This window comes from Podarcis cretensis (genome assembly GCF_951804945.1).
Source record: "Podarcis cretensis genome assembly, chromosome: 2".
NCBI lineage: Eukaryota > Metazoa > Chordata > Lepidosauria > Squamata > Lacertidae > Podarcis > Podarcis cretensis.
The window spans coordinates 19,197,024-19,221,965 of NC_137171.1; the positions used below are offsets into that span (position 1 = coordinate 19,197,024).

The 24,942-nt window shown below is 45.8% G+C and overlaps 1 protein-coding gene across 3 annotated transcripts in view; it reads left to right on the forward strand.

Moving 5' to 3' along the window:
* The first annotated feature begins 2,985 nt into the window (after window positions 1-2,985).
* Window positions 2,986-24,942, forward strand: part of ANKFN1 (ankyrin repeat and fibronectin type III domain containing 1) — a 218,257-nt gene continuing 196,300 nt past the window's right edge. For all 3 annotated transcript variants that reach the window (XM_079965373.1, XM_079965372.1, XM_079965375.1), the window contains exon 1: window positions 2,986-3,122. The gene's annotated coding sequence lies outside the window, so the exon portion shown is untranslated. The remainder of the gene's footprint in view (window positions 3,123-24,942) is intronic.

Sequence of the window (24,942 nt, forward strand, 5' to 3'; positions counted from 1 at the left end):
GAACGCCCTCCCATCAGGTGACAAGGCAATAAACAACTATTTTACTTTCAAAAGACACCTGAAGGCAGCCCTGTTTAGGGAAGTTTTTAATGTCTGATGCTGTATTGTTTTTGATATTTGGTTGGAAGCAGCCCAGAGTGGCTGGGGAGACCCAGTCAAATGGGCGGGGTATAAATAATAAATTATTATTATTATTATTATTATTATTATTATTATTATTATTATTCAGTGGTACCTCGGGTTAAGAACTTAATTTGTTCTGGAGGTCTGTTCTTAACCTGAAACTGTTCTTAACCTGAAGCACCACTTTAGCTAATGGGGCCTCCTGCTGCCGCCACGCCACCGAAGCACGATATCTGTTCTCATCCCGAAGCAAAGTTCTTAACCCGAGGTACTATTTCTGGGTTAGCAGAGTTTGTAACCTGAAGCATCTGTAACCTGAAGCGTCTGTAATCTGAGGTACCACTGTATTATTATTTCATAGTCAGCGGGAAGCTGGCCAGCCACATACATGGTTAGAGGTGCTTGTTTTATCTATTTTACTTTTAAAACACGTTCGTTTCTACAGCACACTGATGATCATTCCCAAGTAAATGTGCTTAGGTGCCAGAGGAAGCAAATCCCATTTGATTCCAATAGTCACAATGGTGCTGTGAATTAAGTGAGTTTTTCAAAAGGAGAAATTGCACATGCTCCGAATATTTCTTTAAAAAAATCAAAACAGGGAAGGCAATCTGCCTTTGCTTTAAAAAAAAAAAATTGCAGAAGGGTGGGGAACTTGTGCCCCTCAAGATTCTGTTGGAGCGCGATTGGTTCGGCCACACCAGATGCAGAACTACTGGGCTGCCATAGCACTATGTCACTGAATGGAAGGTGAGAGGCAGGGATGTGCTGGATGTTGCCATTGCACAGGTTGTTGCTGTAATTTGAGATGTCAAGGTCCACCACTGGTCAGGGTTAATGGGAGTGGAACCCATCAACATCAGGATGGTCATAGCTTGCCCTTTCTCACTCCAGCACATCTGTAATGTAGAAGAAGTTGTAAAACAGAACTGGCCAGGATGAGGGGGCAAAGGGAGAAGAAAAATGTTAGCTGAAGTTCAAACAATACTTATGACCTGCTTGGGAAAGAGCCCATAAGACCACAATGTTTAGGGTCTAAAATTAACTAGCTGTACCACTGGAGAGAGAGAGAGAGAGATTAAAAGATAGAACAACCTGGGTGGAAAATGTTTAATCACCCTAACGGCAGCCAGGCAACCTTCAGAATGTTGACCATGTTCTTACAATAATATTATACAGTATAAGATGTGACAAGAATAGGTCATATATTCGGGCTGTGCATCAAACTCCTAAAATGGGATGTCAGCAGAAAAAAAGAGCTTTTCGGGAGCTAAACAAATTGATGGTTTCTCTCCCAGCACCCACCCCCCTCAGAAAAATCACTCTTTGTCTGGGGTATTTATTTATAAAAGTATTTATATACTGCTAAATCACAAACCACGTAGCCTGAAACAGGGCATGTTCCCATGTGAGGCACATTCTATATACATGATGAAACTTGAAATGGGGGCATGTATGCTCTTTGGATATAGGGGCGCGGGTGCGCATCTAAACCACAGAGCCTAGGGCTTGCTGATCAGAAGGTCAGTGGTTCGAATCCTTGTGACGGGGTGAGCTCCAGTTGTTCGGTCCCGGCTCCTGCCAACCTAGCAATTCGAAAGCACGTCAAAGTGCAAGTAGATAAATAGGTACCGCTTCAGCGGGATAGTAAACGACATTTCCGTGCACTGCTCTGGTTCACCAGAAGTGACTTAGTCATGCTGGCCACATGACCCAGAATCGGTCTGCGGACAAACACCGGCTCCCTTGGCCAGTAAAGCGAGATGAGTGCCGCAACCCCAGAGTCATCCGCGACTGGACAGGGGTTCCTTTACCTTTACCTATGTTCTTTGGAAATGGTACAGTCCCAGGGAAGACTGTACCATATATCCTTATCAGCATTTGAACCAGTTCTAAGTGGATAAGGAAAATGACATTGTGTTCCTTACTACAGTCTGTTCCTAGGGTGGGTCCTCACTGCAATTTCTTTCTTCTCCTCCATATGGCTACATCAAGACACCCACCTCAGTTCCGCCATCTTTGTTCCCTCCAATTGTTGTTGGACTACAGTTCCCTGATCACTCGTCATGTTGGCTGGGGCTGTTGGGAATCTAGAAAGCCACAGGCTCCCAATCCTTGCCTTGAAGACAGTTTCTATCTTCCAGTCTTTTGGCTTCTGCAACTAGCTCTTACACCAAAAACCCTGTCACCCAGCAGTTCTTTCAAGGGGATGGCTACCTGCTTCCCTCAGGAAACTTGACATCTCTTCCTCCTCCTCACGCCTGTTAGCATATCTGTGGGTCCCTTCTTACACGGAACATTTCCATGATTTTGTGTGTGTGTGTGTGTGGTTTTGTAGGCTAATGCGAAATGGGTTTGCTCGGTGAGCCAATTGTGCCACACTCTTCTTCACAGAAGGTCAGAGCAAAGCAACATTTTGCCAACTTTTCCGCAGCAACAGGATTTTGTAAACAAACAGCGGCAACTCACAGGCTTCTAGTGAAGCAGGAATCAAATATGTAGGGAATCCTCCGAGATGGGGGATGCGGACAGTTCCTAACCAACACTGCTGACATCTCTTTCAGTAGCATGACCAAAGCTTGCATTTTTGTTTCAAAATTTATAATTATTATAATTAGGTCTATGGACCCCAGACACTTGTCTCTTTCCCCCTTCTGTGTCCCCTTCTGACACTGCCGTTGGTGCTTGCAGTACTTGAGAGCCAGCTTCTACAAATGAGGCGGCCATTCTTAAGCTATGCAGACAAAGGGAGTGGTTCCCCTAGCAACACGAACCATGTGGAGGTTCTCAGAAAGCTCTCGTTCTCCCGTTTTCTTTCGACTTAGTGCCTTTTGCACGGCATCTCTTGAACAGAGGAACTCGAAAACTGGGCATGAAACTGCAGCCAGCCTTTTTGAAAAACGACTTACTCTACCCAACAAACGGCACCAGCTTGAGAAGGCAGATGTTCTGCAGTCAAAGTGAGAGGAGGGGCAAAAAAACCCCTATGATGCTAGCTGGTAAGTAAACTAAGGAGTGCGACTCAGGTTGTTTAGAGAAAGGGAAAAGTTTGTGCCGCTATGTTACTGGATTCTGCACTCATTTTTTCTTTCTTTTTTGATAGCAGGGGGTTGGCACTGAGTTCTGTAATCATGAATGATGGTGGTGGTTTATCTCCATCACAGAGTTTGTTGTGCAGAAGCACTGAAGTGGTGATTGCAGGGCTGAGCATCTGGGCTCGTACTATGTGGTCTCTAGCAAGTCAAAATCTTCTTTTGAATGCAGCTTCAGTTTTGCCGCCCGTCAACTTGGAACTGTATGTCACAAGGGTGTTGCTAATTACTGTATACTTCAAGGACTGCTACTGATTGTAGCATCGACATTCGCTCAAGCTGCAGTCCTGTGCATGCTTACCTGCTGGGAATAATCTTCATGGAACGCAGTGGGGCACTACTGAGTTAAACCCACATAGAGTTATACCATCAGTGTAGCTTTTGAGATCGAGACCACTTGTGGCATGCAAAAACTGAAATTTTTGCATGTGGTTCAAAACGATTCAAAGCAACAAGGCAGATTTAATTTCCATTTCTTTTATTTTAAAAAAGTGTGTTTGTGTGTTTTACTTTGGGTGCTTATTATTTTGAAAGATAGGATCAAGGTCCTACTGAGCATCTATTCCACAAAAATGAACTTGTGGAAATTCAGTGAGCAATATTATGTGAATTATGCATCCATTATATAAAAATGAACTTGTGGAAATCCAGCCAGCAATCCAGTGGGAAGGAGGGATTTTCAAGTCACGTTCCTTTTATATTTTGGTTAGGAATTACCATGTGAATTTGGCTTCAGTTTCTGCTGCACCAGGTTATTAGAAGTGTGCTGGTGTTAACGTGCTCTCGCTGCAGCTCACTGTTATCAGATTTCTTGCCGTGCAGGTTGCATGAGAACACGAGAGTCCAAGGTAATGCAGCAAACATCTAGCTCCTTAAACAAAATGTACAGTGCCAAACTGATTCATAATGAAAATCCATGGGGTAGGTGGAAGGCTGCAGAAGGAAGTAAAGATGTTTTCTAGGCTGTTTGTTAGCGGAGAACCAGGCTTGGGCAAATAGCTTGGGATTCATGATAAGGACAACTTTGTAGATCAGGTCAACTGTCCTGCATGCAAAATGCTAAACTATTTGGCATCAGGAATGCAAGCCAAGGAAAATTGGATTTGGAACAGGTTGCCGTTTTGATTACTCCTGCCCTGAAGGGAGATGAGAGGCAGGAATATGGAACACTGCTGAGTTTGGAAAATGGGAAGGACTTGTTTTGAGGGATATATATTTAATGTCCTTTCAATATGATCCAGTTTTGAACCCCAGTTTTTGTTCCTTCTCACATCTACCTTTCTGTGATTCCTCTCTTCCTCCCTTTCCCACCAAAACAACCATTTTTAAAAATCTTATCTTCTTTATAGTTTCCTTCACAGTTGTGAACCCCTTTCCCCAACCAATTCCAGGACCCTTAGGAAACTACAGTTCCCAAGATTCTTTGGGGGGGGAAGTCATGTGATTTAAGTATGATATACATGCAACCCATATCTCAACTTGCCTCATTATAGCAATAGTCCTGCAATATTTAGTTCCAGCTGCAAGCCTTTATTCGGGCAACGCCCCCCCCCCCCCCAATCTCCCTGACACCTTATTTACTCTTGGCTTTTTGGTTAACAAGACCAGGCATTTTGTCTTAGAAGTTGTGTAAAATAATTTCCCTCAGCATGGGCACAAAGAGATTTCCAGTTAGCTACTTGTCAGCCAGGGACGTGGGTGGCACTGTGGGTTAAACCACAGAGCCTAGGGCTTGCTGATCGGAAGGTTGGTGGTTCAAATCCCCACGACGGGGTGAGCTCCCGTTGCTCGGTCCCTGCTCCTGCCAACCTAGCAGTTTGAAAGCACGTCAAAGTGCAAGTAGATAAATAGGTACCGCTCCAGCGGGAAGGTAAATGGCGTTTCCGTGCGCTGATCTGGTTCGCCAGAAGCGGCTTAGTCATGCTGACCACGTGACCCGGAAGCTGTATGCCGGCTCCCTCAGCCAGTAAAGCGAGATGAGCGCCCCAACCTCAGAGTCGTCCGCGACTGAACCTAATGGTCAGGGGTTCCTTTACCTTTACTTGTCAGCCAGTGATCCTTTAATCACATTGTTGAATGGGTATGAATAATCTGAGAGTGGGGGCATATATCTGCAGCAGCTCTGGGAAAAGAGCTCACTTGTCCCCCAGTTCCCCAAACTGCAATAGCAGCAGTTGTGACGTCTTTCTCCTTTCCCTCTAGAGTGTGCCTTGGGGGTTCTGTGCCTGGGGGAGTGTGTAGGGAATTGACTTTGATAATGCCCACATTCTGTGGAGTCGGAACTTTGGTTAGCAAGCCGAACTTCTCACAAAGTAAGTATCCTGGGGCCCCAATAAGGAAATGTATTGCAGCACGAGCTTTCATGGAAAAGAGTCGATTCACCAGACAGATTAAGTGGACAGTGGAAGTGTTGGTTGTTAAAGTGAACGTGGGCTGAAGAAGACAGTTATGCAAGCAATGTTAAACAGTAAAGGAGCATAGCCTGAAAGCAGAGCAATCCTCTCTGAATCAGTAAAGCTGAAGGGAGCAAGAGACTCAATTGCATGGCACCAACAGGTCCACAGATGTTGATAATTCACATGTACCTAACCAACGAAGCCATCTACTGATCTGCAAGACAAAGCTGTTCCACCAGCCCTTTGGCCAAGGCACAGTCTGACCCCCTCTTTCTGTGATCCTTATAGAACTCTAGCCCAATGGTTGCCATTAATTTGATTCTGAATTGATTTTAGAATGTATTTCAATTAATTGTCTGTGATTTTATGTAAACTGTGCTATTTTTACTGTTGTTAGCCATTCTGAGCCCTGCTTTGGCTGGGGAGGGCGGGATATAAATAATAATAATAATAATAATAATAATAATAATAATAATAATAATTATTATTATTATTATTATTATTATTATCTGGGAGGTGCACCCCATGATCCTTTGCGGTCTCACATTGTGATGATGGGACTATTCTGGGGGGTGGGGTGGGGTAGTGTGCCTTTTCCAGTCTTGGAGTGTGTTCCTGTTCTGGGTGGGAAGCCGAGCTCCTCAAGTTTAGAAGACTTAAAACCTTGGAGCCATACCTGACTATGTCTACTATAACCGAAGTCTCATTACAGGTTCTACGGGGTGGCACTGTTGTCTAAACCACTGAGCTTCTTGGGCTTGCTGATCAGAGGGTTGGCGGTTCAAATCCCCGTGACAGGGTTGAGCTCCCGTTGCTCTGTCCCAGCTCCTGCCAACCTAGCAGTTTGAAAGCACACCAGTGCAAGTAGATAAATAGGTACCGCTGTGGCAGGAAGGTAAATGGCGTATCCATGCGCTCTGGTTTCCATCATGGTGTCCCGTTGCGCCAGAAGCAGTTTAGTCATGCTGGCCACATGACCCGGAAAGCTGTCTGTGGACAAACGCCGGCTCCCTCGGTCTGAAAGCGAGATGAGGGCTGCAAACCCCATAGTTGCCTTTGACTGGACTTAACCGTCCAGGGGTCCTTTAGCTTTTTACCTTTACAGGTCCTGCTGTTGAAAAAGGTAAAGGTAAAGGGACCCCTGACCATTAGGTCCTGTCGTGACCGACTCTGGGGTTGCGGCACTCATCTCGCTTTATTGGCCAAGGGAGCCAGCGTACAGCTTCCGGGTCATGTGGCCAGCATGACTAAGCTGCTTCTGGCGAACCAGAGCAGCGCACAGAAAGGCCGTTTATCTTCCCGCTGGAGCGGTACCTATTTATCTACTCGCACTTTGATGTGCTTTTGAAATGCTAGGTTGGCAGGAGCAGGGACCGAGCAACGGGAGCTCACCCTATCGCGGGGTTTCGAACCGCCAACCTTCTGATCGGCAAGTCCTAGGCTCTGTGGTTTAACCCACAGTGCCACCCATGTCCCCCTGCTGTTGAAAAAGCAGCACCTTAATGAGTCAGAAGTGACCCTGCCTGAGGAGCTGTGGGTTAAAGCCAGAGAGGAGTGCCTCCGGCCTTCCAAATGTTATTGGATTCCAACTCTCATCAGCCCCAGCCAGCGTGGCGAATGGTCAGGTACGATGTGAGTTGTAGACCATCAACTTCTGGGGGCCCACAAGTTACGGCATCCCTGGCTTAAAGAGACGAGTGTTGAAACCTGGAACGTGAGGGATGGATCAAGGGTGGAATATGCTAGCTCAGTCCTGGTTTCCAGCATAATAAACAACTGTTGAAGTTGCAGCATCTTGACAAGAGCAGCAGAAGTGACCTTGTCTAGCTTCTACCTAAGCTTGGTTATTAAGAAAACAATAATCTCCTTAATCAACTATGGTTTCTTAAGCGAGGAAAGTTGCATCCAAACTAGCCAATTTCCCTGTGGAAGATACCTTATTTTGTGCTGAGCCAAATTGAAAGCATGTTGAATGAAGATGACTCTTCGGAGCGACTGTGCCAACATCATTGTGCTCAATCTTTCTGAGACAGATATCTGGAGCTCACAGGGCCTTCTTTTTTTAAAGCAGTATGTGAACTGGGAAAAGTATTTTATTTTAGTTGAGGTTTTGAAGTTCTAATCCCACCCCACCCCCCTCCGCAACATCACGAGAAACAAATTGTCATTGACTGACAGAAACAGCTTACAGAAATTTCTGTAGGTGGCTGGAAGCCAAAGAATTGGAGAATTCGGAGTCTAGATGGAAAGATAATGGCTTACAGGTCTGTTTTCTGGCTTTTATCACTTGTGCATGGCAGGATTGTCATTGCTGAGAGGACTTAAAGATGAAATGATTTACCATCTAGGCTGAATCTATCTCTCGAGAATAAATACAGTTTCCCCAGAAAGGTTGACACCGCAAAGTATAATTATTAGGATAATGTACACAGCTACAGGAAGACACAGTCACATGTTTCAGGTCTTGCCAAAGGCGATCAGAATGCTGCACCATTCTCCTTTGTAGCCAAAAGTTTAAGTGATCCTGCTAAGTTAGGCACCAGTTGTCTGAGAAAATCTGATGCGTTAACTCTCTGTATGCTGTAGAGTACTGTGTTTGCTGAGGAATGAATGAAACCCATCTTGCTGGAAATTCAGTCGCATTCCACCTATATTTACGAGACAGGATGAGATTCAGAGAAAGAGCTGCTCACAGAACTGGGTGAGGAGGAGGAGGAGGAGGATATGAAGAATTGAAAGAGCTGTGTTATCCAGTTGTGTGGTGTAGTAGTTATAGTGTTGGAATTAGATCTCATTTTTCTTCTGATGTTTCCGTATCTGTGGAGGAGTCCTTGCAGGTGCTAGACCAGTCTACATCATTGGTACACCAGTCATTAGTACTTTTGGTTAGTACATTTAATTAGTGATGAACCTACTGCCCCAAGCTTTTAAAAAAAGGAAAAAGAGAGGCAGGAAAGTAGCTAATTTTCCTGAGCCTACTTCCCAAATCTGGCCCTATTTTTCCTCCAGTATTATCACTGGGAGCATGACAAGATTGGAAGCCTATATCCAAGGGAGTAAGAGATGTCTTTGTTTGATTTTAACCTGGGCCAGAGGAAGATTCTGGGCCAGAAATGATGTATCCACTTATTCCAAAATTCAGTCAAATGTTACAAGCTGGCTGAGCTGATATTATGACCATAATTACAAACTTTGGCGACACTGCTACCTTTAAAAATTTGACTATTATTGCTACGAGTAATTTACTCTGCAACGCTACACAGAGCAATTTTAGCAGTGGGGATTCAGTTTTAGCTGTTGTTTTTATTGTTTTCACGGAAATATGCATTTTGAAACCTGTGGAGGAATCACGGTGATGAGAAATACTGCCACCTGTCCAAAGCACAGCTTTCGCATCATGGACATGAAGCTGTTGGGTAGTCGATAAATGCCACGCAACTTGGAACATAGGTATATGCTTGTCTAGTTGAAATGTGGGCACACATAACTCTTAAGAAAAGAAGTAAAAGCTCGCCTTCTTTGGAATGGTATACCTGCCTCTATTATCCTTCATTAATCAAAATAAATAAAGTCGTTGAATAAATTTAATTTAAATCCAGGTCAAAACACATTACAGGCATCTCCTCAGATATGTGGGGGTTACGTTCCTAGGTACCACATGTATACATGAAATCACGTATAGTGGGGGGGGGGGGGACACCATCTACAAAGTGTGTAAAGGTAAAGGTAAAGGGACCTCTGACCATTCGGTCCAGTCGTGACCGACTCTGGGGTTGCAGCACTCATCTCGCTTTATTGGCAGAGGGAGCCGGCGTACAGCTTCTGGGTCATGTGGCCAGCCTAACTAAGGCGAACCAGAGCAACGCACGTAAATGCCGTTTACCTTCCCGCCAGAGCAGTACCTATTTATCTACTTGCACTTTGACGTGCTTTTGAACTGCTAGGTTGGCAGGAGCAGGGACCGAGCAACGGGAGCTCACCCCATCGCGGGGATTTGAACCGCCGACCTTCTGATCAGCAAATCCTAGGCTCTGTGGTTTAACCCACAGCACCACCCCTCTAAACTCTTGAAAAGCCCTTTAGAAAACCAGCAGCACTTACCAGACTGACAGTGGTTGCTCTCAGTTTCTTAAGCGCTGGAGGATGATATGGAAACAGCAAACTCCAACTGTCCACAGTCCTCAAAGGTCAGTGCAAAGGCTCATGGGATAGCTAGCCATTTTCCCACTCTTCCCACACCATGTTCACAGTTTTCCTGCTCTTCAGGTCGTTTTTGCCCCTTTCACACCTGTTTGCCATTTAAATGTATTGATTGATTGATTGATTGATTGATTGATTGATTTCCCAGTGCCGCATGTATACCTGGTCACGTGTGAGTCAAAGGTATCATAAGTTGGGAGACACGTGTACAGTGGTACTTTGCTTCTCGAACTCAATCCATTCTGGAAGTCTGTTTGACTTCCAAAACGTCCAAAAACTAAAGTGTGGCTTCTGATTGGCTGATTGGCCCCGGAAACAATGCCGACAGCCGAAATGGAATGAAACTGCAGCTGGCTGAGAGGAAGAAAGGGGCGAACTCGGCTGCCCCGACCTTAAATGACCTACCCTAACCCTGCCTCTGACGCCAGCCGATTGGCTGGTGTGGGGGATGATGTAGCCCGGGATTCCCAAGTCGTGCGGTGCCACAGCCAATCCTGTGCGGATGTAGGTGGGCGTGAGCCCCCAACCCCCCTCCTTATGTCGGGAGTGGCTTACTGAAAAATATTCGCAAACAAGAACAATTACTTCTGGGTTTGTGGCATTCGGGAGTTGATTTGTTCATCAACTAAACCATTCAGGAACCAAGGTACCACTGTACAATGGAACCTCGGGTTGCGAATGTGATCCATGAGGGGGGCACGTTCGCAACCTGCAGTGTTCGCAACCCGCACGGCCGCATCTGCGCATGCGTGTGACGTGATTTGGCTCTTCTGCTCATGTGCAAAGCGCAATTTAGTGCTTCTGTGCATGCGTGAACGCCGAAACCTGGAAGTAACCCGTTCTGGTACTTCCGGGTTTTGGCGTGTCCGTAACCTGAAAACGCATAACCCGAAGCGTTTGTAACCCGAGGTACCACTGTATATGAAAACCTATCTGTAAATTCATGGGGGCTTGAAATGTGTTTTCCTGCCCCCCATTCCATTTAGTACAAACATTATGAATCAAGGAGACCTTGAAGGGAGAAAAGCTGCCAGTTTTAACTGGCTTCTCCTTTGAAAATTGAAAAATACTCTTGCACTTTCTGTGAGATCTGGTTTCTTCTTGCGACGGGCAACTTCCCTGTCTGTCACACCCTTACCATAGATTTAATGCATATGTCCTCCCAATATTGGGAAATGTAGTTCACCCCTCACAGGGCTACAATTCCCAGCACACCTAAACATTCCACAGATCCCAGGAATCACTGGGTGAAGCCATGGATGGTCTAGATTTTAGTGTCTGAATAGCAACTTCTTGCTCTTCTCAGTGTTGATGTTGTGTGAGAGCACTGTCTATTCCCCCCTCCTTCCTGCCTCCCAGCTCTCTGCAGGAGTCCTTAACTGAAGCACTTGTTTCTGCAGTTTAGCCTTGGTTATATAACATGTTCCAAGTGCAACCTGTGAGATAATCTGAATACGGAAAGAACAGAGTCCTTCATAGGCAGGAGCTGTTTGATTGGGAAAATGCAACTCTCATTTGGTCACTCTGGAAATCTTGCGGATGTCTGAGAAGCGGTTCTAAATTTAGATGCGCGTGTGTAATTTTGAGTTAGTTTAATTTGGCAAAGTGTTGTTTTTAAATGGGTAAATTTATAGCTTGACCCCAAGACTGGCTATGTCATTGCAGAAATATTTAGCATGGACCATACCAATGATTGCACTGGTGAAATGCCAACATAGCTTGGTGCTATGACAACACTGTGAGGATATTAACATGAGTATTGCAGCTGGATACACAAATGCAAATCCTTACCATGTAGTGGTATTCTGTTATAAACAAGGGAATCTGTCAATTCTGGTTTTGTTTTCTGCAATTCCTTGCAACTTTGCATTTTATTTTATTTTTAAGTCCCCATCAAAATCCACCAGCATGTTAGTGTAAATTTATTCTAATATGCACATTTTTTGTTAGTGCCTTTGCCCAATATACACATTTTTTGAAATGCAATTTCCCCTGGTGCATTTTGTCACATTACTTCCACTAATATGTGCATTTTCAGACACACTTAGCAGCATATACATTCCTAAACACATTATCCAATGGGAAAGTTGCATTGCAAAAACTGGAGAAGTGAGAATTTCGAAGGATGGCTGTGTTCTGCTTTCCATATTATTTTAGAAAGTGTGAATCTAATTTCTCCCCTATCCCTGATTATGTGGGGCTACCTTTGAAGGTGTCTTGGAAACTACAACTAATGCAGAATGTGGCAGCTAGACTGGTGACTGGGAGCAGCCACTAGGACCATATAACACCAGTCCTAAAAGACCTACATTGGCTCCCAGTACATTTCTGAGCACAATTCAAAGTGTTGGTGCTGACCTTTAAAGCCCTAAATGGCCTCGGCCCAGTATACCTGAAGGAGCATCTCCACCCCCATCATTCAACCCAGACACTAAGGTCCAGCTCCGAGGGCCTTCTGGTGGTTCCCTCTCTGTGAGAAGTGAGGTTATGGGGTACCAGGCAGAGGGCCTTCTCGGTGGTGGCCCTCTCCCTGTGGGACGTCCTCGCATTTGATGTTAAGGAGATGTGTAACTATATAAACTTTACAAGATATCCGAAGGCAGCCCTGTATAGGGAAGCATTGTTGTTGTTGTTGCTATTACAGTCATACCTTGGTTCTTGAACACCTTAGTACTTGTACATTTTGGCTCCTGAACGCCAAAACCTTGGAAGTAAGTGTTCCAGTTTTTGAATGTTCTTTGGAAACCGAACATCTGACGTGGCTTCCACGGCTTCCGATTGAGTGCAGGAAGCTCCTGCAGCCAATCGGAAGTTGCACCCTGATTTTCGAAAGGTTTCGGGAGTCAAATGGACTCCCGGAACTGATTAAGTTCAACAACCAAGGTACCGCTGTGTTTATTATTATATTTATACCCTGCCCATCTGGCTGGGTTAAAGTGTAATGTTTTATTATGTTTTCATACATGTTGGAAGCCACCCAGATTGGCTGGGGCAACCCAATCAGATGGGCAGGGTACAAATAATAAAATTATTAGTAGTAATAGTAGTAGTAGTAGTAGTATCCACACTGTAATAAAAATCTTGCCTTGACCACATAACCTTGCCAGAGAACACTGTTCCCTAGGTACACACACATGAGCAATCAGGCTCACAGGTGATAGTGAATGAAGAAGCCAATGTCACCTTCTACACACCTGAGATTCCTCTTATCGGAAAAGACTTCTGAAAATGCAGCGGGGTTAGAGTGAGAGCAAAATAGCTCTATTTCCAACCTATGCTTCTGTACCATAGACAGTAATGGAAACAGTTTTAAAATAATGCCCTATAATCCATGGGGTATAATTAGAGCCCTTGGAATTAAGAATGGGGGTATATATATATCCCATAACTGTCACGTTGTATTTTCTGTGCTGAATTGTCCTTTGCCAGGGCATACAGTGCAGCCTTGCAGTCTCAGATGTTAAAGAGGAAGATTAATGCATGTGGTTCTCTAACCACCTTTCACATCTTTACAGCTAAACATTGTTTATAGGGATCAACTAGTTCTCTGTCTCTTCTGTTTTATTATGAGGCTGTGTTCAGATCTCCTTTAAAAGAGAGGATGATGGATGATCAGCTTTCAACACAAGTGAAAAATGGGCTGTCCCAGGAGAGCAGGTTATAGGGAGAAAAGTTTAAATGATGATAAAACTCAGCCTCCACAAGACAGTAAGATTCTGTCTGTGGAATCAGTATGACTTCTGTTACGTACAGAACTTTCCCCTCCGTTGGCTTGGATGTTTGCTATAGGAAGCCTAGGTGAGCTTTCAGATCTCTTTGTCCAACAGAAAATGGGAGTGAATTTGTGTTCTGCTTTGGAATGCATCACAGCAGATCGTTGAATTGTGTGGTCCTCAATGGGTCTCAGTAGCATAGCGTGGGTTGCCAGTTCCCAGGGTAGGGTAAGTGTTGTGCCCCCTGCTGGTAGACTGGGGGAGTGCGCCAGGGGGGCACATGCAGAGCCTGCCTCCAACAGGCTCCTGGCTTGCTCCCTCTCTCCACCTGCTTGCTAGACCAACTCACCTGTTGCCGCACCTCAGCTGCCAGAGCTCTCTGCCAGCACATCCTCAAAAGTGTGCGCCTGGGGCCATGGCCCCCACATGCTATGCCTCTGGTGGGTCTCTACAGTTGAAAGGCACTGCACTTCTGGAAATAAGGATGCTAGTTGCAGAATTGGTAGCTGAGCCCAAAATCTGTAGTAAGATTTCTAACTGAGAATCAGATATTTGAATTTTAGGATATATGAGTATATCCTAAAATTATATATGCAGTGTGTGTGTGTGTGTGTGTGTGTGTGTTTGCATATCCTCCTCATAGTTGCACTTGGCTGCATCAGATAGCTGAGATGCTAAGGAGGACCACTCCATTGGCTCACCTGGGGCCATGTACCCTTTGGCTGTTCCTGTCCAAACCCCAAAATAAAGCTGGCCTAGCAGCTTTATGCTTCCTCCAAGACCCTTTGGGTGTTCCATTCAAATGCCTGGAAATCCTAGAGGATATTTTCCCATCAATAACTCCCTAGTACAGCTGTGGCAGTGTGGATCGGTGTTTTTCCGTCAACTCAGTTCAGCTGGTCTTTGAGGATGTGCTTAGTTCTAATCAGCCAATCGGCCCTGAAAGCAATCGTTCAAAGGAGCTCCCTGCAAGCCCCAATTTGTCTATTTGCAAACTACTTTGTCCTGGTTTGTCTCCTTGTGAAAGTTCGTCAGACCACCTTCTAGTTTGCAGAAGAAGCACATCAATCTGCAGGAGTGCCTTGAATCCAAACTGCAGCTGCAGGACAAGACTTGAAACTCGTTACTTGCTGATCAGCTGATTGACAGTTGCAACAAATCCCTTTGATGTCATCTGCCATCATAATAATCTCACGGGATTGCCCAGTGTGTGATCAAACCCATCTGTCAAAGTTGGCCCCAAAGTTGGTGGGGGCGGCATTTGGAGCAAGCCTGCGTGCCAGCTCTAGTTCCCTACCCCTGTTGTATACCAAAGGTAAAGGTACCCCTGACCGTTTGGTCCAGTCGCGGACAACTCTGTGGTTGTGGCACTCATCTCGCTCTATAGGCTGAGGGAGCTGGCGTTTGTCCGCAGTCAGCTTCTGGGTCATGTGGCCAGCATGACTTAGCCGCTTCTGGTGAAACCAGAGCAGCGCACGGAAATGCCGTTTACTTTCCCGCCAGAGTGGTACCTATTTATCTACTTGCACTTTGACGTGCTTTCGAACTGCTAGGTGGGCAGGAGCTGGGACTGAACAACGGGAGCTCACCCTGTCACAGGGATTCGAACCGCCAACCTTCTGATCAGCTCTGTGGTTTAGACCACAGCGCCACCCACGTCCCTGATGTTGTATACCAACTGGTGTGTAATAGCAGCAAATGTTAATGGTGAACAGCTGTATTAATGCTTACCAGATTTTGACAAGTATGCTTGAAGTGTTGAGCTGGCAATGTTTTCATCCCCCTGTTGACATGCATTAGGGAGAGCTCCCTGAAGCAGTGCTCAGAATTCATCCCTTTCTTTTCTTCCCAAATCCGCTAATGTGCATTAGCAAGTTTAGCAGTGAATCAAAACTGGATTATAAGGCCAACCTGCACAGAATAAATGTGTGTGTGCATTTCCGAGCGGAATCTCAGGCAACGGCCTTGAGCGTCCCAAGGGATACCTGAGATGCATTTAACTTGTAGAAATTGTTCCACAGAGATTGAAGATGAATGCTGCTTTGCTCACAAGAGTCTCTTTACAGCAATAGCCTTTCAGTGCCTTGCTACGACTCTGGAACGTTGTTTGATTTTTGTCCAAAATTTAACAGAGCGAAAAAGTGTAACTCAGGGTGTCAGTCCTACCTGTGTAAATTTCTGCTTACCTGACCCATCCCACTGCAGCTCCTGTGCTGTTTTCACCATCGCAACAGGCGACGGACGGCTCCCCTGGAGTGCATTTAGGAGATGTGACTAACTTCTGTCACAATCCATTAACTCCTTCTCTCCTCTTCTTCAGGGGCAAAACAAACCCTCCCCCCATCTCTGCTTGTGGCCTGTCGTCTTTTCTTCGGGTGTGTCAAAGTAGCTTCCATTGGAGGGCCATGGCCTCATACCAAAAACAGTTAGAGATGCACATCACTGGCAAAATGGCATGTACAGCCTGTGCTGATCAGGCCTTGCCACGCCACATCCGTACATGAGCAAAATTATGGTTAGGGCTGCGGCGGAGGTGGGAAATAATGTTGTCTGCTTCCAGCTTTTGCTTCACTGTTTTCTTGGGAGTTTTCTCCATAGGAATCTCACTCTTGAGGCTGCTTTGAATGATATAGAACCCTGGTGGATCTGGCCAACATCCTGTTCTGGCCAAAAATATGCCTATGGGACAAGTTGGACCTGAGCACAACAGCGCTCTGCCCATCTGAGATTCTCAGCAAAATGCCTCTGGAAGTGGCAATCTTGTTTCATTTCATTGTTTCATTTCTTAATTTCTTGCCAATGCCAAATTTGCAATAATTTTTGATTTGACCCATTGTCGTGCTTGTAATTTGTTTTAACCTATATTTTAATAACGCGTTTTTAAATTGTTAACTCTCCCCAATACCTTATGGTGAAAGTAGGGCAAGAATGAATGAATGATGTTATTTGAATTGCCTCCAGAATGCCATTAAATTACATAGAAGTCCTCTAGCTTTTCCTTTGAATACTATAGTTCACTAAGAAAGTTTGTCAAAAGAGGATCCTTAAAATATATATATTCCAAGGAATAAAAGTTTTCCTATCCTGCTACAAAAACCGGTGAGATTATTAAGACCTTCTATATAAACTCCTATTTCTGTCTGGGTATAATATTTAAGATGGCAATTCTTGGATCAGTAGGAACTGGGTGGCCCAGTTCTATGCATAGTTACGTGGGACTAAGTCCCTCTGAACGCATTGTGTCTACTTCTGAGTAAATATGCATAAGATGGTACTGTAAATCAAATCAAATTCAAGCAGCCCATGTTAGCCACAAGAGGGCAATGTTGGCATACTGGATAGGGATCCATTCTGACCAATTAAATCCTGAGTTCTAATTCTGTCTAACTATCTGAAAAAGCTGCTCTTTTAAATTGTTCATGTCTTTTACATTACTATCAGCTAGTCAGTGGGATGTCCATCCCTCTGGTATAGGAGACAGGAATACATTCCCTGACTTGCTTGGCAGGAGCATTCTGGCCTAGGACATTCCCGCCCCTCCCCCACCCCATATTATTTTATTATTATCATTTGATTTTTATTTAGAGTCTGAGCTTGCACGAATCAGAATCAGAATAATCTTTATTTGCATCAGCCGCCAGCTGTAGCAATAAAATAAAATGTATTGAAGAGAGAGGTAAAAACTTAACTTTAGAAAATACATTTGGGGGGTTTATATCAATAATCAAATAATAGATCTTATTCTAATTGCCCTCGCTAAAAAACCTTGCAGTTTTTGCTGTCACCTGATCACCTTGATCTGCTAAAACACAGTGGCAATGATTGAGCAACCCCTGGCATGGACAATAATAGAGGGGTAATAATCTCCTCAAATCTTTATAAAGAGGGCAAGCCAGAAAGACGCGAGCCACTGACTCAATACTGCCATCTCCACAGGGACATAACCGTTTTTCCAGTGGAAATTTTTGAAATCGACCCTCAAGTACAGCTGAAGGCAGTATATTCAATCTTGTGAAAGTGAAAGCACGCCTGTATTTTGGAAGTCTTTAGTTTTGTGAATAGGGTGCCTGAGTGTCAAAATGACTAGGTGGGAAATAATCATACCATGGACAAAACATCCTTATTGTGGCCAGATTATTCTGTTGCCTGGTATCATATAGGCGCTGTCCAATTAAATGATTTGATTTACTGAAGCCCAGTGTTAATAACTGTTGTGGTAAACCAGAAAAATAGAGCTTTTGGCTGACCATTTTAGTCCAAGTGCTCTCATGACAATCTTGTGATAATAAGGGTAGTAGGCCAGTGGACTTGCACGAGTTGCATGCTTTCCTAGTACTTTAAATAGGAAAGTGTTCCACTCCACAATTTGCTTTTATCCTGCCTGCAATCTGAATTCTGCCGGCCAGAATTCCCTCTGCCCAAGTAGTAGGGCATCTCTGCATGTAGCAGTCTTCTTCTCCTGAGTTCTTGGGGGGGGGGTTAAAGTTCCACAAGTAATTCTGCAATTTTAGAGTAGAGACTCCCGACTTTTGGGGGACTGAGCACACATTTGTGAATGCGAGAAACGATTGCGGGCCTCCCCACCCACCCACTGTAACTAAGCACAATTTGCCACCTATTCAATTGCTGGCTACAGTGGGATGCTTTTGTTGGGTCTAATTTCAGCAGTGGGAGGCAACCCTATGGGCCACCAGGGAAGGCCACTGCAGGCATATCTGTGCTCCCGGGCACTACGTTGACAACCCTTGCTCTAGTGTCAGCAATTGGATTGATGAGGAAGAGTGGTGGGAACAGAAGATGATGACTTGGATGATGGTGGTGCGATACTGAAGAAAAGTCTGGGGAAGGGAGAATCTAGGAGGTGCTAGAAGCAGAGTGTGCTGGTCCCGTGGGTTACCCGAGAGGCGAGGTCCAAGTCCGGTCTGTGGTCAAAGGTGCAACGAGGAGGCAGTCTGTAGTAGCTGAAGCTGGGTGCAGGGCAGGGAGCCTGGTGAAGTCAGGAACAGGCTTTCAAGCAGGGAGCCAGGGCGGGTCAGGAGCTCAGGCAGGAACTAGCAACCAACAATGTTGCTCCTGCAACTTGGGACTGGCCGGCTCTTATCTGCCCTGAGGCATAGGGCAGCCCTGATCCTCTGGAGACTCACCTCTCCTGGCCTGGAGGTGAGCACTCCTCCTGCGGGAACTTAGCTCCCTCTGCCTCTCTGCCCTGAGTTGTGCTTGAAAGAACTGATACAGTTTGAATCCCTGCGACGGAGGGCGTGCCCACTGCTTTGTCCCAGCTCCTGCCAATCTAGCAGTTCAATAGCACACCAGTGCAAGTAGATAAATAGGTACCGCTGTGGCAGGAAGGTAAACAGCGTTTCCATGCACTCTGGTTTCCATCACGGTGTTCCGTTGCACCAGAAGTGGTTTAGTCACTGGCCTAATAATAATAATAATAATAATAATAATAATAATAATAATAATAACAATAATAATAATAACAATAATAATTTATTATTTATACCCCGCCCATCTGGCTGGATTTCGCCAGCCACTCTGGACAGCTTCCAACAAAATATTAAAATACAATAGTCTATTAAACATTAAAAGCTTCCCTAAACATGGCTGCCTTCAGATGTCTTCCAAAAGTCTGGTAGTTGTTTTTCTCTTTGACATCTGGTGGGAGGGCATTCCACAGGGTGGGTGCCACTGAGAAGACCCTCTGCCTGGTTCCCTGTAACCTAACTTCTCGCAGCAAGGGAACCACCAGAAGGCCCTCGGAGCTGGACCTCAGTGTCCGGGCTGAACAATGGGGGTGGAGACGCTCCTTCAGGTATACTGGGCCGAGGCCATTTAGGGCTTTAAAGGTCAGCACCAACACTTTGAATTGTGCTCGGAAACGTACTGGGACCCGGAAAGCTGTCTGTGGACAAACGCTGGCTCCCTCGGCCTGAAAGTGAGATGAGTGCCGCACCCCATAGTCGCCTTTGACTGGACTTAACCGTCCAGGGGTCCTTTACCTTTTACTACCTCCCCTGTCCTGTCCGCCACTGAGGAGACAGTAACACCTCCTTCATCAATGAGGTCTTGCCCAAGAATCAGAACCACTTGTCATGCTAAGTTGTGCCCGCTACTTTCCCTACTAACAGGACTCCAGAGGCTTTTTCAAGCTTGGACTCGCCAGAACTCAGTTCTGGCACCTCTCAGGTGGGCACCATTGCCATTATAAGAGAACAGGGCTAGGCGTTCTTGAAAAATTGCACTGGTTAGTTCCAAACAAAAAAATAAAATGAAACGAAAGAGGGTCATTAAAATGTGAGTAAGGTTTCTGCACAAACACTTCCGAACACTCAAAGGGAAAGGGCAGCTGATGCCTCAAGGTCTCTGCCTGTCACTCTGTTTCTATCCATTGCTTCCTTGAGCTCCCTCTCTCTCTCTCTCATACTGGCTCGGCACCTGTCGTCTCTTTTTTATGTTTCACGCTGCAAACCTTTCAAGACAATGCCTGTAAAGAAACTAATGCGGTGTTGCTCTGGCCGACAACATAGTTCCTATGTATTCTTCTAATTCAGATGCTAAAGAGGTTTCAATGTGGCCCTCTACACACTTCTGTGAGGCCCTCAGAACTCTCCCAGCCCATTCTTCCTCCCCAGGCAACACCCCTCACCAGCCCAGCTCCCCAAATCATCATCTAGAAGAAGAAGGGGAGGAATTTGGATTTGATATCCCGCTTTATCACTACACAAAGGAGTCTCAAAGCGGCTAACATTTTCCCTTTCCTTCCTCCCCCACAACAAACACTCTGCGAGGTGAGTGGGGCTGAGAGACTTCAGAGAAGTGTGACTGGCCCAAGGTCATCCAGGAGCTGCATGTGGAGGAGCGGAGATGCGAACCTGGTTCACCAGATTACAAGACTACCGCTCTTAACCACTACACCACACTGGCTCTAGAGCTTTTGCTTGGCTGGTAATGTGTCACTGAATTGTGCTAATGTCTCTTGTTTGCATAGATGTTTTTGTGGGGAGGAGAGGTTAGAAACCTCTGACTTCTGTGTAGGTGAAATGTAGCCTACAAAGGTAAGAATCTCATTCCTTGCTCCACCCACTTTTTTGCTCTTGGGCCTACCCACTATCAGGAAGGCTGCCCACAAAGGAATGCAGTCCAAGGAGCTTCAAAAGGTTCCTCAGCCCTGCTCTCAACAAATCCTAGCATAGAAGATGTGAAGGCTACATATTCTGAAGTCCTGGGCTATGTCAGCATTTTGTGATGCCAGTCCTCATGGGTTTCTCAATTACCTCTGGTTCTGGACTGTGTAATGCCAAGCTCAGAACGTTACCCCTAAAAACACCTCTTTCAGAAAGCCACTCTAGAACGCGGAGCCAAACACACCTTTGCTGTGACAATCTGAATGTCAAGGGGCTGTCAACGAGCCAGGGCAACCACAGTGCAGGCACACACATAGAAGGCTATTAGCTCTTTATTAACAGAAAACAACACAGCAGAGTCCTCTGGTTCGCCTTAATCCAGCTGAGATGTTGCTGAAATTGACCACTAGCTCTGCCCTTCCCACTCTGGATCCCTCCCAAGCAAACGAAGACTGCATTGAGGGGGTGAGCTCCTCCTCTGGGCCAGTCTGGCTCATTGCTCAGCAATGTGCAGAGCTCTCCTCAATCAAGGTGTCAGAGAGGAGAAGAGCCAACAGGACTGGGATTGTCTTTCCACTGCGCAGCTACCTCTGACTTCTCTGAGTCTGCATTCACACTGTGACTCTTGGCCTCTAACCCTGTCCTGGAAGGCCCCCCTTCTCCTAACACCCCTTGATCACTCAAACCCTCAGTGTGATGGCCTGGGAATCTGATTCAGAGGCTGAACCTGAGGAATCCCAGCCTGCGCAGGATTCCCCACCTCCAGAACCAGCTGAGCCGGGGCTGGGGCATGAGCCTGAAGGGGTCTCACCTGTGCTGGATCCTCAGGTGCAGGCATCAGCAGAGTCTGCTCTGGCTCCTGAGGTGATGGAGGGCCCATTGCCTGCAGGTGCTCCACTCTCAGCCCCATCAGAGGAAGCTGAGGTTGCCTCTGGGTCTGGTAACCCTCCAGCCTCTCCTGAGCTGCAGAGGCTCAGTGTGATGGCCTGGGAATCCGATTCAGAGGCTGAACCGGAGGAATCCCAGCCTGCACAGGAGTCCCCGCCTCCAGGGCCGGCTGAACTGGGGCAGGGCCTTGATTCTGAAGTGCCTACACCTGTGCCGGATCCTCAGGAGCAGGCACCAGGTGAATCCACTCTGGCTCCGGAGGTGGTTGAAGACTCAGTGCCTACAGGTGAGTCTCCCCCTGGGTTCAGTAACCCTTCAGCCTCTCCTGAACTGCAGAGGCTCAGGGTAGAGAGGCGAAGGGAACTGGGTTCTCTCAGGAGGAGTGCTCGCCTTAAGGCCAGGAGAGGCGGGTCTCCTGGGGGCCGGGACAGCCCCTGGCCTCAGAAAAGATAAAAGCCAGTCAGCCTGGTCCCAGGTTGCGGGAGCAACGTCGTTGAAGAGCTGTTACGGCCAGCATCCAGTCCTGTTTCCCCCAGAGTTCCTGTCCTTGCCCGGCTTCTCGCTGTGGACCCTGCTTCGCCCGAGGAGGACTGTCTGCCGACCCTCAACTCAGGTCCTGGACCTCGCCCCATGGTAACTCCCCCCCCCCCCGGACCAGCACACTCAGGGCAGAAAGGCGGAGGGAGCTAAGTTCCCGCAGGAGGAGTGTTCGCTTCCAGGCCAGGAGAGGCGAGTCACCAGAGGATCGGGGCTGCCCTATGCCTCAGGGCAGATAATAGCCGGCCAGCTCCAGTCCCAAGTTGCGGGAGCAACATTGTTGGTTGCTAGTTCCTGCCTGAGCTCCTGATTTCACCTGACTCCCTGCCCTGCACCCAGCTTCAGCAACTAGACTGCCTCCTTGTTGCACCTTTGACCATGGACCGGACTTGGACCTCGCCTCTCGGGTAACCCATGGGACCAGCACACCTGGACTTCAAGAACTCATGTGACCTTAGGGCAGTGGTTCTCAAGCTTGGGTCCCCAGATGTTTTTGGCCTACAACTCCCATGATCCCTAGCTCACAGGACCAGTTGTACTCCCAGGATGACGGGAGTTGTAGGCCAAAAACATCTGGGGACCCAAGGCTGAGAAAGACTGCCTTAGGGCATCTGTTACTAAGCAAGAGTTCCCAAGGAAGGGAAGATGTCTAAATTACAACTAGTATTACACCATTATGAGCAAGACACGATATATTTTAGAGTGCTTAAAATGTAACTGATCCATGTTAAGTAATCTTGAGTATGTTTCCTTTGTGGATGTTATTGGGAGCCACCCAGAGTGGGCTGGAGCAACCCAATCAGGTGCTCATTACATAAATAATAAAAGGATGATGACGATTTTCTCCTATTTTTTTAAAAAAAATATAGCTCTCCTGTTCAAATGAGCTCGCTCAACATATTCTGCTGTGGTTATAGCCAGCATTGGTGATATTTTAAACTCTGCAAATACGTTAATTACATTACTTGAGTAATGTAACTGTGTGTATAAACTGTATGCATAAATATTATATTAAGCAGCTAATATTGTCTGTTCCTAGATCCATGCCTGCTGTGTTGGTTAGAAGCAAAGCAGCTTGCTTTGCAGTTTGCCTAGGGATTTTACTTTATTGAGTTACTGGTTTAAAATCAACAAAATAGAACACAGTACACAGTATCCTTTTGCTTTATTCCACGGTCTTGAATTTAATTAGCCCTTATCATTGAATATTGTTGTTGCTAAATCCTTATGTAAGCAGAGACTATAGGATATAGATATGCAGCAAGATTTGCCTCGTGTTGTGGCATTGAAATCGTCTGCTTTTCTTGCCAGCATGCCAATATGGTTCAAGGTGATTTGACAGAGCTTTGAGATGCCAGCAATACGAAAGCTTTAACATCTTTATGGCTTGAGATTGCAGAGACAGAAATGCTTCCGACATGATTAACAAGGAGATTGAATAATAGTTTAAAGATTTTGTAGCTGCAGAAAAAGTGTGATAGATGACTCTCATCACTGTGTTGGATTTATGGCAAAGTTTAGAAAGAGTTATTAAAGGGTTTTAATAGCTTGACTGCAGTTGGTCAACTAAATCAGGGTTTTCATTAATGTCCTGAATATAAGTAATTTAGCAGTTCCTCTTCCTAAGGAGTGTGTTCTGCTCCTGATGCCTTGGCTAAGTTCTATATCAGGAATAAAATATTTTAATGTGTTATTTGTATTGCTTTTAAATGCTATATCTTTTATGGGTTTCTATTGTTTGGTGGTGGAGAATTATTTTTGTAATGACTTTCCCTGCTGAACAAATGAACTTAAAGACACATTTTAAGCCGCTTATGTGTTTTTTCTCTGAGAAATTATATGCTCCAGCAGTCTCCACAATTTGTGCAATTGGTTTTTTATGCATCTGACTATATTTCCATGTTGCAATTTGCCAAGCGCTATGGCATAAACACACACACACATACACACACAGTGGTACCTCGAGTTACAAACACCTCAGGTTACAAACGCTTCAGGTTACAAACTCCGCTAAGCTGAAAGAGTTACCTCGAGTTGAGAACTTTGCCCCAGGATGGGAACGGAAATTGTGTGCCGGCGGTGCAGCAGCAGCAAGAGAACCCATTAGCAAAAGCACGTCTCTAGTTAAGAACAGTTTCAGGTTAAGAACGGACCTCCAGAACGAATTAAGTTTGTAACTAGAGGTACCACTCTCTCTCTCTCTCTCTCTCTCTCTCTCTCTCTCTCTCTCTCTGTGTCTCTCTCTCTGTGTGTGTGTATCTATATCTATATCTATATCTATATCTATATCTATATCTATATCTATATCTATATCTATATCTATATCTATATCTATATCATCTATATCTATATCTGATGTCTGTTGTGAGCTACTCTGGGCACAATCAAAAATTGAAAAGGGGCATATAAATTCAGCTAGCTCTTAGACAGCAGGGGAGACTTTCAAACTATAGGTAAACTATTGCATTTAGCAAAAATTACCCTTACTAAAGGGACGCGGGTGGTGCTGTGGGTTAAACCACAGAGCCTAGGACTTGCCGATCAGAAGGTCGGCTGTTCGTATCCCCGCTACGGGGTGAGCTCCCGTTGCTCGGTCCCTGCTCCTGCCCACCTAGCAGTTCGAAAGCACGTCAGAGTGCAAGTAGATAAATAGGTATCGCTCTTGCAGGAAGGTAAACGGCATTTCCGTGTGCTGCTCTGGTTTGCCAGAAGTGGCTTAATCATGCTGGCCACATGACCTGGAAGCTGTACGCCGGCTCCCTCGGCCAATAAAGCGAGATGAGCGTCGCAACCCCAGAGTCGGTCACGACTGGACCTAATGTTCAGGGGTCCCTTTACCTTTACCTTTACCCTTACTAAGGCTAAC